The sequence below is a fragment of the Amphiura filiformis genome, chromosome 11, assembly GCF_039555335.1.
Source record: "Amphiura filiformis chromosome 11, Afil_fr2py, whole genome shotgun sequence".
Lineage (NCBI taxonomy): Eukaryota > Metazoa > Echinodermata > Ophiuroidea > Amphilepidida > Amphiuridae > Amphiura > Amphiura filiformis.
In genome coordinates, this window is record NC_092638.1 from 13,955,736 (window position 1) to 13,967,798 (window position 12,063).

At 36.7% G+C, this 12,063-nt stretch overlaps 1 protein-coding gene across 1 annotated transcript in view; it reads right to left on the reverse strand.

Annotated features, from left to right (window-relative positions):
• Positions 1 to 12,063, reverse strand: part of LOC140164383 (uncharacterized) — a 169,469-nt gene that overhangs the window by 90,953 nt on the left and 66,453 nt on the right. The window lies entirely within an intron of this gene.

The window sequence follows — 12,063 nt, forward strand, 5'->3', positions numbered from 1 at the left end:
AAACATCTACAAGCTACTTTCACGAAGCTTCCGGGGAATCAAATATTGGATCCATGGGTATAGATAATAAGGTTATGATGTAAGACGCATACATTGCTAGTTGTAGAATAATTTAAAAGCTTCATTTGAGTATGTTGAATTCACCCATTAATTTTAGATCAATAGAGGTTGTCTCCAAATATTTGGATATAATTAGTAGGCCTACCCATTCGTGTCATGAATATGAAACTAACCGTTCCTTTGAAGCTTTATTTGGCTATTTTACATGCCCAAGATATCGTTTCTAGCACTGCATCGTGGAGTACAATGATAAGATATTGAACTGTAGCTTTAAACAGATGTCTTTGAAAGGTTATGGCACGTGCAGGTAATACGTTTTTATTTGATTTAACAATGTTTCTATTATAACCAACACAAAAAAATTCATTTTAAATGTCAGTAAATATCACTTTTTCAACAATCGGAAAAATAAACAAGGAAAAAAACCGAGCACATTCAAACTTGGGAAGTCGATGAGCCCTGAACGAGCCAGTCTAGCCCATGTTATTTAATCTGATTAGAACCGCATTTTGCAACTTTTTATTGGTGATAGCATGCTACATGATAGGGGATGGATAAATGGCGAGTTAAGTGACGGTAAGTTATGGGCGAGTTACTGTTAGACCATTGGGCGAGTTACTGTTAGACCATTGGGCGAGTTACTGTTGGACCGTTAGGCGAGTTAATGTACTGTTAGACCATTGGGCGAGTTACTGTTAGACCATTGGGCGAGTTACTGTTAGGCCATTGGGCGAGTTACTGCTAGACCAATGGGCGAGTTACTGTTAGACCATTGGGCGAGTTACTGTTAGGCCAATTGGCGAGTTACGGTTAGACCATTGGGTGGATAATTATATGCTAAGATGGTGGTGGTGTAGTGTAGGAACAGGGTGGAAAGCAGTTATACTGTAGCTTGGGGTGGGTTAAGGTGTGGTGGGTAGGGTAGAGCATGGGAGTTGGGTTAAGGTAATTTTGGGGTCATTCAGGGTCATCTGCGGTCAAATCACTATAGATTGTCACAGGTTTATGAATTTTGGTGGGAACGAACACTGAAGCGAGACACAAAATGTGACGGTCATTTTGGGACCACCCAAGGTCAAATCGTCATAGATCGTTGTATGTTCATGAAATTTGGTGGGAATGATTACTGAACGAAGACAAGAAATGGCATGATTATTTTGGGGGCATTCTGATTATATGACTAAACTAAGCATCAGAACTCTATCAAAAAAACAAAAAGTAAGTTGTTTTGTGTATGGGGGTGGGGGTGTGTCATGTGTGTGCAAGGGGGGGTGAGATTCAATAAACCCAAATAGTTTCTTGTGTTTTCATGGCACAGATCATGGGAATCAATAACATCAGATCTTTGGAATATTCATTAAAGACTGTATATTGGTTTTCTTTGTATCTAGTTCTAAGGAAAAGGAAGTAAAAGATGATATGTACTCGAATTTAGTGCCATTTCACTACCGTACTGGTAGCTTCTTCAGATTGGCAGCCCATCCTTGTTTTCTGCTTGTTTTTATTATTGAAGACCAAAAAAAAGAGACTAGTTTTCATATGACGTCCTCTCAACTGGACCAAAATGCTGTACTGCGCAGATCAGCAACCGATCAAGTCGCGCCTTTACCATGACGTCCGACGCAAACTAGTCTTTTTAATTTGGTCTTCAATTATATCAGCAGTCGCCATAGAGGGCATGATGAGTTGGTCAAAGATGTTGTTGAGTTTGCAAGTGTGGAAAAAAAGTAAAGGTTGGAAATTTGGATCTTGGTCAGTTCCTTTAAAGCCATAATGTGTGATTTGCATAAAGAATAGATTCCTATTTTTAAAATGTTAGTTTTCACTGATCACATTGTCCTCTTTTAATTTTAAGCCAAACAAGTGAGGCAAAAACGAGGAAAATTGCTATTTCATTCCAGCGCCTAGACAATGTGTGTGTTAGCTCGCCGATCATCTTATTATCATGAATATTGGTGTAGTTTCACACAGCTAGGACGAACAAACAAGACGTAAGACTAATAGCGATATGCACACAGTTTATACGTCACTGATTGAATGACTCATTAATGCATGCAATGTGTTTAGCCACCACTCGATCAGTGAACCGGAGATCTCCGGTTTTATTATACAAAATCTTAACTTTTACTGTAATTAAAGCTCTTCCAGGCTAGTCTAAAGTTCACATGCTGTACACCATTGAGTATTACAATCATGCAAAAAGTAGAAATTCAACTTCAAAAAAAATGTTCCCATTTGTAAATTTAAATTTGTAAATTTAAATTACAAATTAAATTCGCCAAATGGTCTAACCATAACTCGCCCAATGGTCTAACAGTAACTCGCCCATTGGTCTAAAAGTAACTCGCCCAATGGTCTAACAGTAACTCGCCCAATGGTCTAACAGTAACTCGCCCAATGGTCTAACAGTAACTCGCCCATTGGTCTAACAGTACAGTAACTCGCCCATTGGTCTAACAGTAACTCGCCCAATGGTCTAACAGTAACTCGCCCTTAACTCACCGCCACATAACTCGCCAACTAACCATTCCCTACATGATATAGCTAGCAAGCATAAGAGTTTTGTAAGACCACTACACTAGCAGCAAAACATGGGTGCCGTAAGCAATGGCTTCACGGCACGGCCCTGCACTTCGTAGATCTCCTTGATAAGAGTTCGAAGTCATATCGTCAACAGAGGGCAGTAAACTCGAGGTAAAGAATATCCCAGGTCCCATATCGCGCTAATGAGCTGGGCAGTGACCGTAGAAAAAGCTCGTTTCTGACGAAAATTGACAAGTAACTTGCACAAATTTCTAGATACAGTTACTATAAGGTCGTGCGATGTATTCAAACCATTTGTTAACCATTTCTTTTTTAGGGAGCAATAATTATTTATCATGAATATTATTGTCATGTTGATGACATCATAGTTACTCGCATTTTGTTCATTTTTAAATTTTGAAACATTTAACGCTCAAAAGTCACACAAAATCAATCACATATATTTGTCTTTATTTCACCAGAGTGTCTTTGCCAAGATTCTAGCATTAGACCATGCGCTTTCTCAAGATACAGCCTTCATAAGTGTTAGGTCACAATTCTTATAATTTGTTTTCATGTCCGATTTTAACGATAAAACATTATTCCCTATAGAAAAACAATATGGCAAAAGATACAACAGTTTGTAACATTCTCCATGAACTTACCCATCTATGTTTGGATTGTGATGTAATTAACGTGTGTAATGAGATTTTCTCTTTCTGAATCTGAATAAAATATTATTTTTCATCACAATTTCTCATCAAATTCATACATTTCTGGGTCAAAAGTCACGTAAAACACTTTGTGGTTTTGAAATTTGGTTTAGAAATAACGCTAATAAAATCATTTGGGTTGATCAAGCAGTTGCTTTTTATGATTTTCAAGGCAATATGCATAAATGATGAATCTGCATGTACATAATTTTTCACTTCAGTAAGCTCGTCTTTTGACCAACGTTCATTATTGATCACGGGTTATATTGTATGCGATTGACATCAAAGAACCACATGTGTATGAGCTTGTGCATTGAATTGAATTACACAATGGTTATTCAGGTTATTGATCGCTAGATGGAAGCGAACATGATACATATTACGTAGGATTCCATGCATGTACGGGGATTTGAACCCTAGCGACCAGAACTATGAACACTTTGAAGAGTTAGCACCTTGCAGGGCCGTGACGGGGTTCTTTCAAGGTTAAATTATAAAAAGTTAAGTAACCCAGCAAACACAAACACGTTTTCAAAACGTTTTAAATAAGTTATATTTTGGCTTTTGGTTTAGGTAAAAACGTTTTTTAACATTAAAATGTCGGGTTATATAAAGGTCATGATAACGTTTTAAAACGTTTTGTATGAAAACACACTACAACAATATTTTTAAATGTTTTCATAAAATGTTATTGTAAACTATTTTTGCAAACATTTTTGCCAAATATTGTGTCAATACTTAAATAACATTAGGTTAAAATGTTTGAACCCAGCAAACACAGACATGTTTTAAAATGTTTTTTCAAAACCTTTTAATAACATTTAAATGTCGGGTTATATAAAGGTCGTGAAAACGTTTTAAAACGTTATTGAAAATATTTTGGGCAAACATTTTTCGCAAAATATGTTTTCAACCCCAAAATAACATTCTGTTTAGAATGTTTTGTATCAAGTTTTCAAGAATGTTTTTGGAATGTTATTAAAACGTTTTTATACCCTTTATATAACCCGACATATAAACGTTTTCTGTAAAACATTTTTGTTTGCTGAGCAGTAGATTATCAAAAAATGTTTTTAAGGTTATGAAAACGTTTTATACTCTTAATATACCCTTTATATAACCCGACATTTATACGTTTTCTGACAACCTTTTATAACCTTTTGCGAATGATGTCGAAAACGTTTTGTGTTTGCTGGGAAACTGCCAATAGTGGTTTTAAAGGTTTATAGTTCAGTGATGTTGAGAATCGTACAAAAGTCCAGTGCTTTACAAACTTTTAATTGTTACCACGACATCTGTCCAAACAATAAGAGATAAAATATCTAGGAAATATCTATATATTTTTATCTACTTTTAAAAAATAAAACCGTTTTTAGGATTTTTGTCCAAAAATGAGCATTTAGGGCAATATTTGACCTCACAGATGAACTGATCAAGTCTTTGCCATTCTCAATTTAGCAGTTATGAGGCCCGAAAGTTTCCATAATCCCTTAATGAGAAATATCCTACATTTATTGCTGCCTTGCATCTTCTCGTTTGCAAACCTCCCCGTAACTTGTGTGATATTGTTTTTGGTTTGTTTATTTTGTATTCTGCTTGTGTGCAATGTTTGTGAATCACTCCGAGGTTGTTTATAGACGAGTAGCGTGTACAGCTAGATGATATTTGCACATTCAAATACAAAAAGGCTAGTGCCTCGCCGAGGATTGTATAATTATTGTCCTCATTCAAGTGTCGCATTTTATATATTCGTTGCATTCAAATTCATGTGCGTAGAAGAGAGTGCGCGACCCCCTGAGTAATGCAGTGAAAATACCTGTCTATTCTCGCATGGCGTTTTATATCTCATCCGATCTTTGTCAATCTGGTCTAACTGCACCACTATACCCCCGTAATAACAAGAATAGTTTACTTTTAAAACAGCTATAAGCTATTTTCACGAAGCTTGCGGGGAATCAAATATTGGATCCATGGGTATAGATAATAAGGTTATGATGTAAGACGCATACATTGCTAGTTGTAGAATGATTTTAACCTAATCATTTGAGTATATTGAACTCACCCATTAATATCAAATCAATAGAGGTTGTCCCAAATTATTTAAATATAATTAGTACCCATTCGTGTCATGAATATTAAACTAACCGTTTCTTTGAAGCTTTATTTGGCTATTTTACATGATCAAGATATCGTTTCTATCACTGCATCGTGGAGTAAAACCACCAGACATTGAACTTTAACTTTAAACAGATACTGCTATGTCTTGTAAAGGTTGTGGCATGTACAGGCAATACGATTTGATTTAATTTAACAATGTTTCTATTATAACCAACACAAAAAAAATTGTCAGTAAGTATCCCTTTTCAACAATCGAAAAAATAAACAAGAAAAAACCCGAGCAGATTCATGAGTTTCAAATATCACGGCGATAGCAACGCTGACAATTGTTACGTACAGATGTAGTTTTTTCCCTTGACGAGCCAGTCTAGCCCATGTTATTTAATCTGATTTGAACCATATTTTGAAACTTTATATTGGTGATAACATGCTACATGATATAGCTAGCAAACATAAGAGTTTTGTAAGACCACTACACTAGCAGCAAAACATAGGTGCCGTAAGCAATGGCTTCACGGGGTTCTTTCAAGGTTAAATTATAAAAAGTTAAGTAAGTAAATTGCCAATAGTGGTTTTAAAGGTTTATAGTTCAGCGATGTTTGGAATCGTACAAAAATGCAGTGCTTTACAAACTTTAGATAGTTACCACGCCATGATGTAAGTAAAACTCTGTCCAAACAAATTGTTTGGACAGAAGAACTACGCTTTATCTACCCAGAAACAGACACATACACGCAACACCCAGGCCCCCGCCTAGACCCTACCATACATTAACCCCATACCTTCACACCCCGATGTGTAATCGCCTCCAAACGTGGATGCCGTTAGGAGTATACTGAGGACGTTTTCCGCCATTGTTTGTGTACTTTTTATGTGCATGGAATTTAACATTGCGATCACGGACATTGTATCTCACGTACGATGATAGAGGACGTATGTCACAAATACATAAGACAAGCGGTAGTTTTCAGACCTCCTTGAACCGAGGACAGTACCCCATTGCAGAGTAATCCACGGTTTAAATGTGAAAAACGAGTGTGTGACCTCGTTTGCTGGCAACCACCTAACGCACCCCTCTATATCCAAACACACACATTCAAGCAAGTAGATGCGATAAAAATGGCTAATATAAAAGAAAAGCGTTATCGTCAATTAAGCCACTAATGCTAACTTTCCTTACTCTGGGCCTCCTTTCTCAATGTTTTTTCAGTCGAAATGCAAACATACTAATGTGCATGTTAACGTGTTTGCCAGTGTTGTAGGGGCCTGTGTTCATTACAGATGCGCGCCTTTTTTATATCGGGTGAATATTGCTTTTATCAATGGTCATTTAACAATAATTGTATACAGTTTCCACTTAGATGCATGATACATGTCAGTAACTTATGATTCTGGTTTTTTTTAAACCTACTGTGCCAACTGACCAAACCAGGTCAGCTATTTCAAACCACTTTGCTAGGGACAATTATGTACATAATAAACTGAGAGGGCCAACATCATAGATAAGGAAACAAACAGCAAACCAAGATCGATCAAAGAAGCAATCTGGATCCGGAAGAACAGTGGCAATCTCCTAAATAGAGATGAGAGGGCCTACCACCTTTCCCATCTATAAAACCCTGTGTTGCACAAGAACTTTGACACCGGGAATGACGCTGCTCTCAATATCACACAGCACTTCAAGACAGCAACATGATGAAGTCAACCAATGGTTGATGAAACGTCCAGAAACGTAAGTTTTGACGGGCCTTGATGTGATGAAATTATTGATGGTATAGATAAATCACAGACCTAGTGAATTTATTCAAGGAAAAGGTAAGGCACCACATCCAATTTGGTCCTATAGAACTATCGGTGCCCGGTTAGGTACCGATGACTCTTAACATCACTCCCTGGAGAAATAATAAATTGTATCGAGCATAATAATTAACAGTTCCATAATGTTATTATAAACGAATGAACCGTACAAATGTTTAGGGTACGATAAAAAGCACATTCGGTACCTCTTCGGCCACCGATACCGCTACAGGACCAAGAACGATGATTTTGACCAATTTTGGGTCGGTCAGTAGAGGGCGAGCAAATAATTTTTTGGCCTTACATAATTATAAATGTCAAAGATGTCCTTTATCAAACATTGGCTGGTCTAAATATGGCCATGATATATTGGGTTTCTTTATGGTATTTTACAACTTGCTGTTATCATGGTTATTTTAAAACAACAAATAAAACACAGCAACAACATTTGACAATATGAAGCAAGTTAAATAAATGACGCAATAATGCCGTCCATTATTGTTTTGTCATCATCTTAATTGCCTTTTAACCCTGTTACGCGCCTCGCGGATCACAACTGGCGCAGATCAAATGACGGTTAGATAATATTTATTTGCAAACAGTCTCACTAGTGACTATATAGCCTAGAGTCAGATTACAAATAAATTAAATTGAGCATTCAACACCTCAGTCCACCTCATAAACTGCAGGAGCGATCAAAATACGAATGTGTTACCAGAATGCATTGCAAATCATATGAAATGCACTTTTGTTATTCACATTTCCTGTCAATATGAGGGGCGTTTTAAGCTATGTTTAATGCGGTTCCTCTATTGTTTACAAATTAATAGTCAAGAGTTATTACTAAAAAAGCTGACCACAATTTTCTGAAAACAGAAGCCACATGTTTTACGTAATAATTGGATTACAGTCATATTTAAATCTATGTGAGATGTTAGGGTTAGGGTGAGGGTTAGGATTTAGGGTTAGGATTAGGGTTAGGGTTAGGATTAGAGTTGGGATTTGTTTGGTATTCTCTTACAGGAAGGATATACCGAGTGCTGTCAATGTGAAGAATAAGTGGTGTAATTAACATCCATGGTTTATATCAATGGATAGGCGTTTTTATCATGTACGCACACCCCCACGCCGACACCACTGTTCGTGAAAATTAGACCACGACATGTAGACATTCGTTGTCTTCATTGACCAGGGCCTTCAAACTATGATGTTTTGACATCAGACAATTACATAAAAAACTTTAAAAACCTGGCAAAATTGTATGATCTTCATGGGGCAAATGTGTTTATAAAAGACTAGCTTTCATAATCAAATACAAAGAACCTCATACACACAATTAGACACTTATATTACGATCTGCGAAACCAAGTTGTTTCAAGTCAAAGTGTTAAAACAATTTGTTTCAAATTGATGATGCTATGTCGCTGACGTAATCAATCGCATTTTGGGAAGATACAATGTCAATCTCATGGTCTAGACACTGCATTAGAAAGTGTTTACTTATGTAGTGGGGATTAAAAGGTTACGTCAAGGCGACGGAGCCGCTTTTAAATCTACCCAATTTATTTACATATCATGGATAATAAATAATTGCAAGATGTCCCTTTACATTTTTCTATCTAGCTGGAAAAATTATCCCCCCCCCCCCCGCCTTCTGATCCAAATTGCTTCTCTGATAAGTCTTGTTTGCTGGTTCCTATCTTTCTCGAGTAGTTTAGGCTCTTCCCAGTTTATGATATGGTTTTCTATTGCAATGTGGTCGGTTATAGCTGATATGTTAAGTTCGGTTGTTGACACAGTTTTATTCTTTCTGGTGTATTTCCTATCAGCGACTTTTTCAGCGTCTTTCTGATGTTCTTTGAGTCTCACTCCAAACAGGCGCCCGTCTCGCCAATGTAGGACTTGTCACATCCTTTGCACTCAATATCGTACACTACTCCACTGGTCTTGATGGTATCGACTTGTACAAGTAATTTTTTCAGCATGTTGTGTGGCTTCATGGCGACAGAAATCCTATGGTTTCGGAATATCCTCTGCAGTTTCTACATAAGGGATAACTACCATGCCTTTAGTTTCTGTGTCCGGCTTGGTGCTCTTCCGCTCTCAGTTGATCTTATCCAAACTATACATTTTCTTAATCTGTATGATACATTGGTATGGTTCATAACACAATTTTAGCAAGTTTGAAATTGGACCCTGTTTAAAGTCTGATGACCTTTTTCCATGTAGCCCATGATGAAAACTACCTATGATAGCAGTGCGTTTTCCCCTTTTTACACACATCCCAACCTACCGGGCACATCCACTGGAATACTAATTTAGTTTAATTTCCCCTGCTGAGTTGTGATTAAACATTCTGTTTTATTTTAACTTCAAAATACCATTTATAGCATTTTAAAAGAAACCAATATCTTTTCCATAAATGCTACCTTTGCTAGCTATACAAACCTACGATTGCCAAATACCATGGTATGGTAAATGCATTATTGTTGATACGTTATGGCATGTAACGGTAAGAGAACAGGACGAAGCAACGACCGGAATACTGATGGAGTTAATTACACTGCTGAGTTGTGAATAACATTGTTTTTTATTGTTATAATAATAGCGCTTAATATGAAGAACCTCGGTGTACTAAAGTGTTTTTAATATATTTTACAATACCTGTCCTGACTATATAAATGAGGATTTTATCAGCCTGTCAAGGGTGCATCAATATAGCATAAGGGGCGGGACTTTAGTTTTCAAGTTCCTAGGATCAAGTCTTTTAGTTCTGGTTCTTTTTATTTTAATGCTGTCAAAAACTGAAATAGTTTGCCGGAAAAAATAAAATCCGTTTAACTGAAATACAAGTTTCAAAAAGATGTCAATGCTCACCTTTTAAACAAAATGAATGTCTAGTTGTTGTTTTTTCTTTCTTTTTTTTTAGAAATTTTTGAAGACGCTGTGGTAACGTTCCAAACATTCTTTCTCACGCAGACACCTAAAAACCCGATTCCCTTTCATACCACCTACATTTCACTCTGATTATGATTAACAAAGTTGTCACCTAAACCCAGTTTCCAAGACGGTGCCTCAGAGCTATATTAGTCATAAAAGGGATTTAACAAAGCCTGTCATAGGATGTTGAAGTACAAAATTAATGGAATGAAAGATTAAACTATGTATGCTCCTCGTCCACTTAATTACTAATGTTGCTCTAATGCTTTTGGTTTAATGAATAGAAAGGCATCATAATTAGAGTTATAATTTGTTGTATTTTTTAGTCTCTTGTTTTTGACATTTTTACTAATAATGGAATACCAAGCAAATGGAATTACCATAGGCAAAACACCAAGTGGGCCCGTGCTCTGGCCTTTTCCTACTTCCGCAAAATCATTCCTACTTCCTCAAAATCTGATCCTCTTGTTGAATGTGGTCAAAAGAGGACAAAAACAACCAATACGTTATGCATGCGCATTTTTTTGGGGGGGGGGCTTTGGGTGCGCACCCCCCTGGGGTCAAAGTAGGGGCGGCAAAAACGAAGGGGCGGCGGAAGAAGAAGGGGCGGCAAAATGAAGGGCGGCAAAAAGAATTAGTAAATTTTTTTTTGCTCTTCACTTTTTCAAACCACCGAAAAAATATTGGATCAACCTTTTCGGGCTGTTGAGGAAGGGGCGGCAAAATGTGATATTCTTCAGCCCCCCGGGATAGGAGCGGCCACGGTACGCCACTTTTATAAACATCATCAAAGGCGCCTATTATGTCCAAAAAATCCTGTAAATGGCGACTCTGTCAAACATATTAAATTGCAATATTCTTTCGGGCAAAGATGATAATATACCTTCCTTTCTATATGCTACTACATGTATATTGAGGCCTTAAAATGTCAAAGCTTTCTGTTAATTTGCTTACTTACTTGCTTAATTCGAGCGGTTTCCTCAAACTGTATTGGCTTTCCAAACATTCAGTTAATTTAGGTACATTTAATCAATGTAAAAGGCGGGCACAAAATAATAATTATGTGGCTAGACCAATTAGACCAACGCTGTAAACTGAGTAAAACGGGACTGTCAACGTCAATATGTGCTTCTACTCGTACAGTTACCATGGTTACATCGGCCATGTTTTTACGGAGTGTGGATCCCGAATATTACTATTTTTGAATTGGTTGATTAATAAAGAATGGCAAAGAGAGAAAAAACCATGGTTCTTTATAATTTCTTCAGAAAGTATCAAGTTCATTTAACTGCAGCAGTAGGTAATTGTAGTATCTTATGCTGATGGCAACATCTATCTTTAATATCAAAGCCAAGATTTGATAAATTAGTAATCATCGCATCACTTATCTCCAACTGTCAGTATCTGAAAGATCTATTTCAATAGGCAAACAGTTGCTGACGAGTAAAGCTTGGTTTCAATACTTCTTAATATTGCTTGAAACACAAACCTACTTATTGAGTCAGTGAACCTCCAAATACTAATAAAGACAAACATCGATATACTTGTTTGCCCTTCCAGGCAAAACACGTGGTGTCAAGAAACCCGTACCGATACCAATCAATATAATGATGAGTTTTCCATTATTTTTGATATTTTTCTCCAATATTGAGGTTTTTACGCTCTTATCTTCCTTTTTTGCAACTGCAATATCTTATAATGTAAATGCTACTATAATATCATATTATATTACCATAACATCTTTGATTCTTTTCCAACATTATGAGAATTAGGGTTTAAAGCTATTGTTAATACGGTGTCACCCCAAAACACACAACAACAAACAAACACGATACGAAGGACACACGTGCAATGTTTGTTTTTCATTTTGTGGTAAATTATTACGAGTCATACTATGAATTTATCTACACAT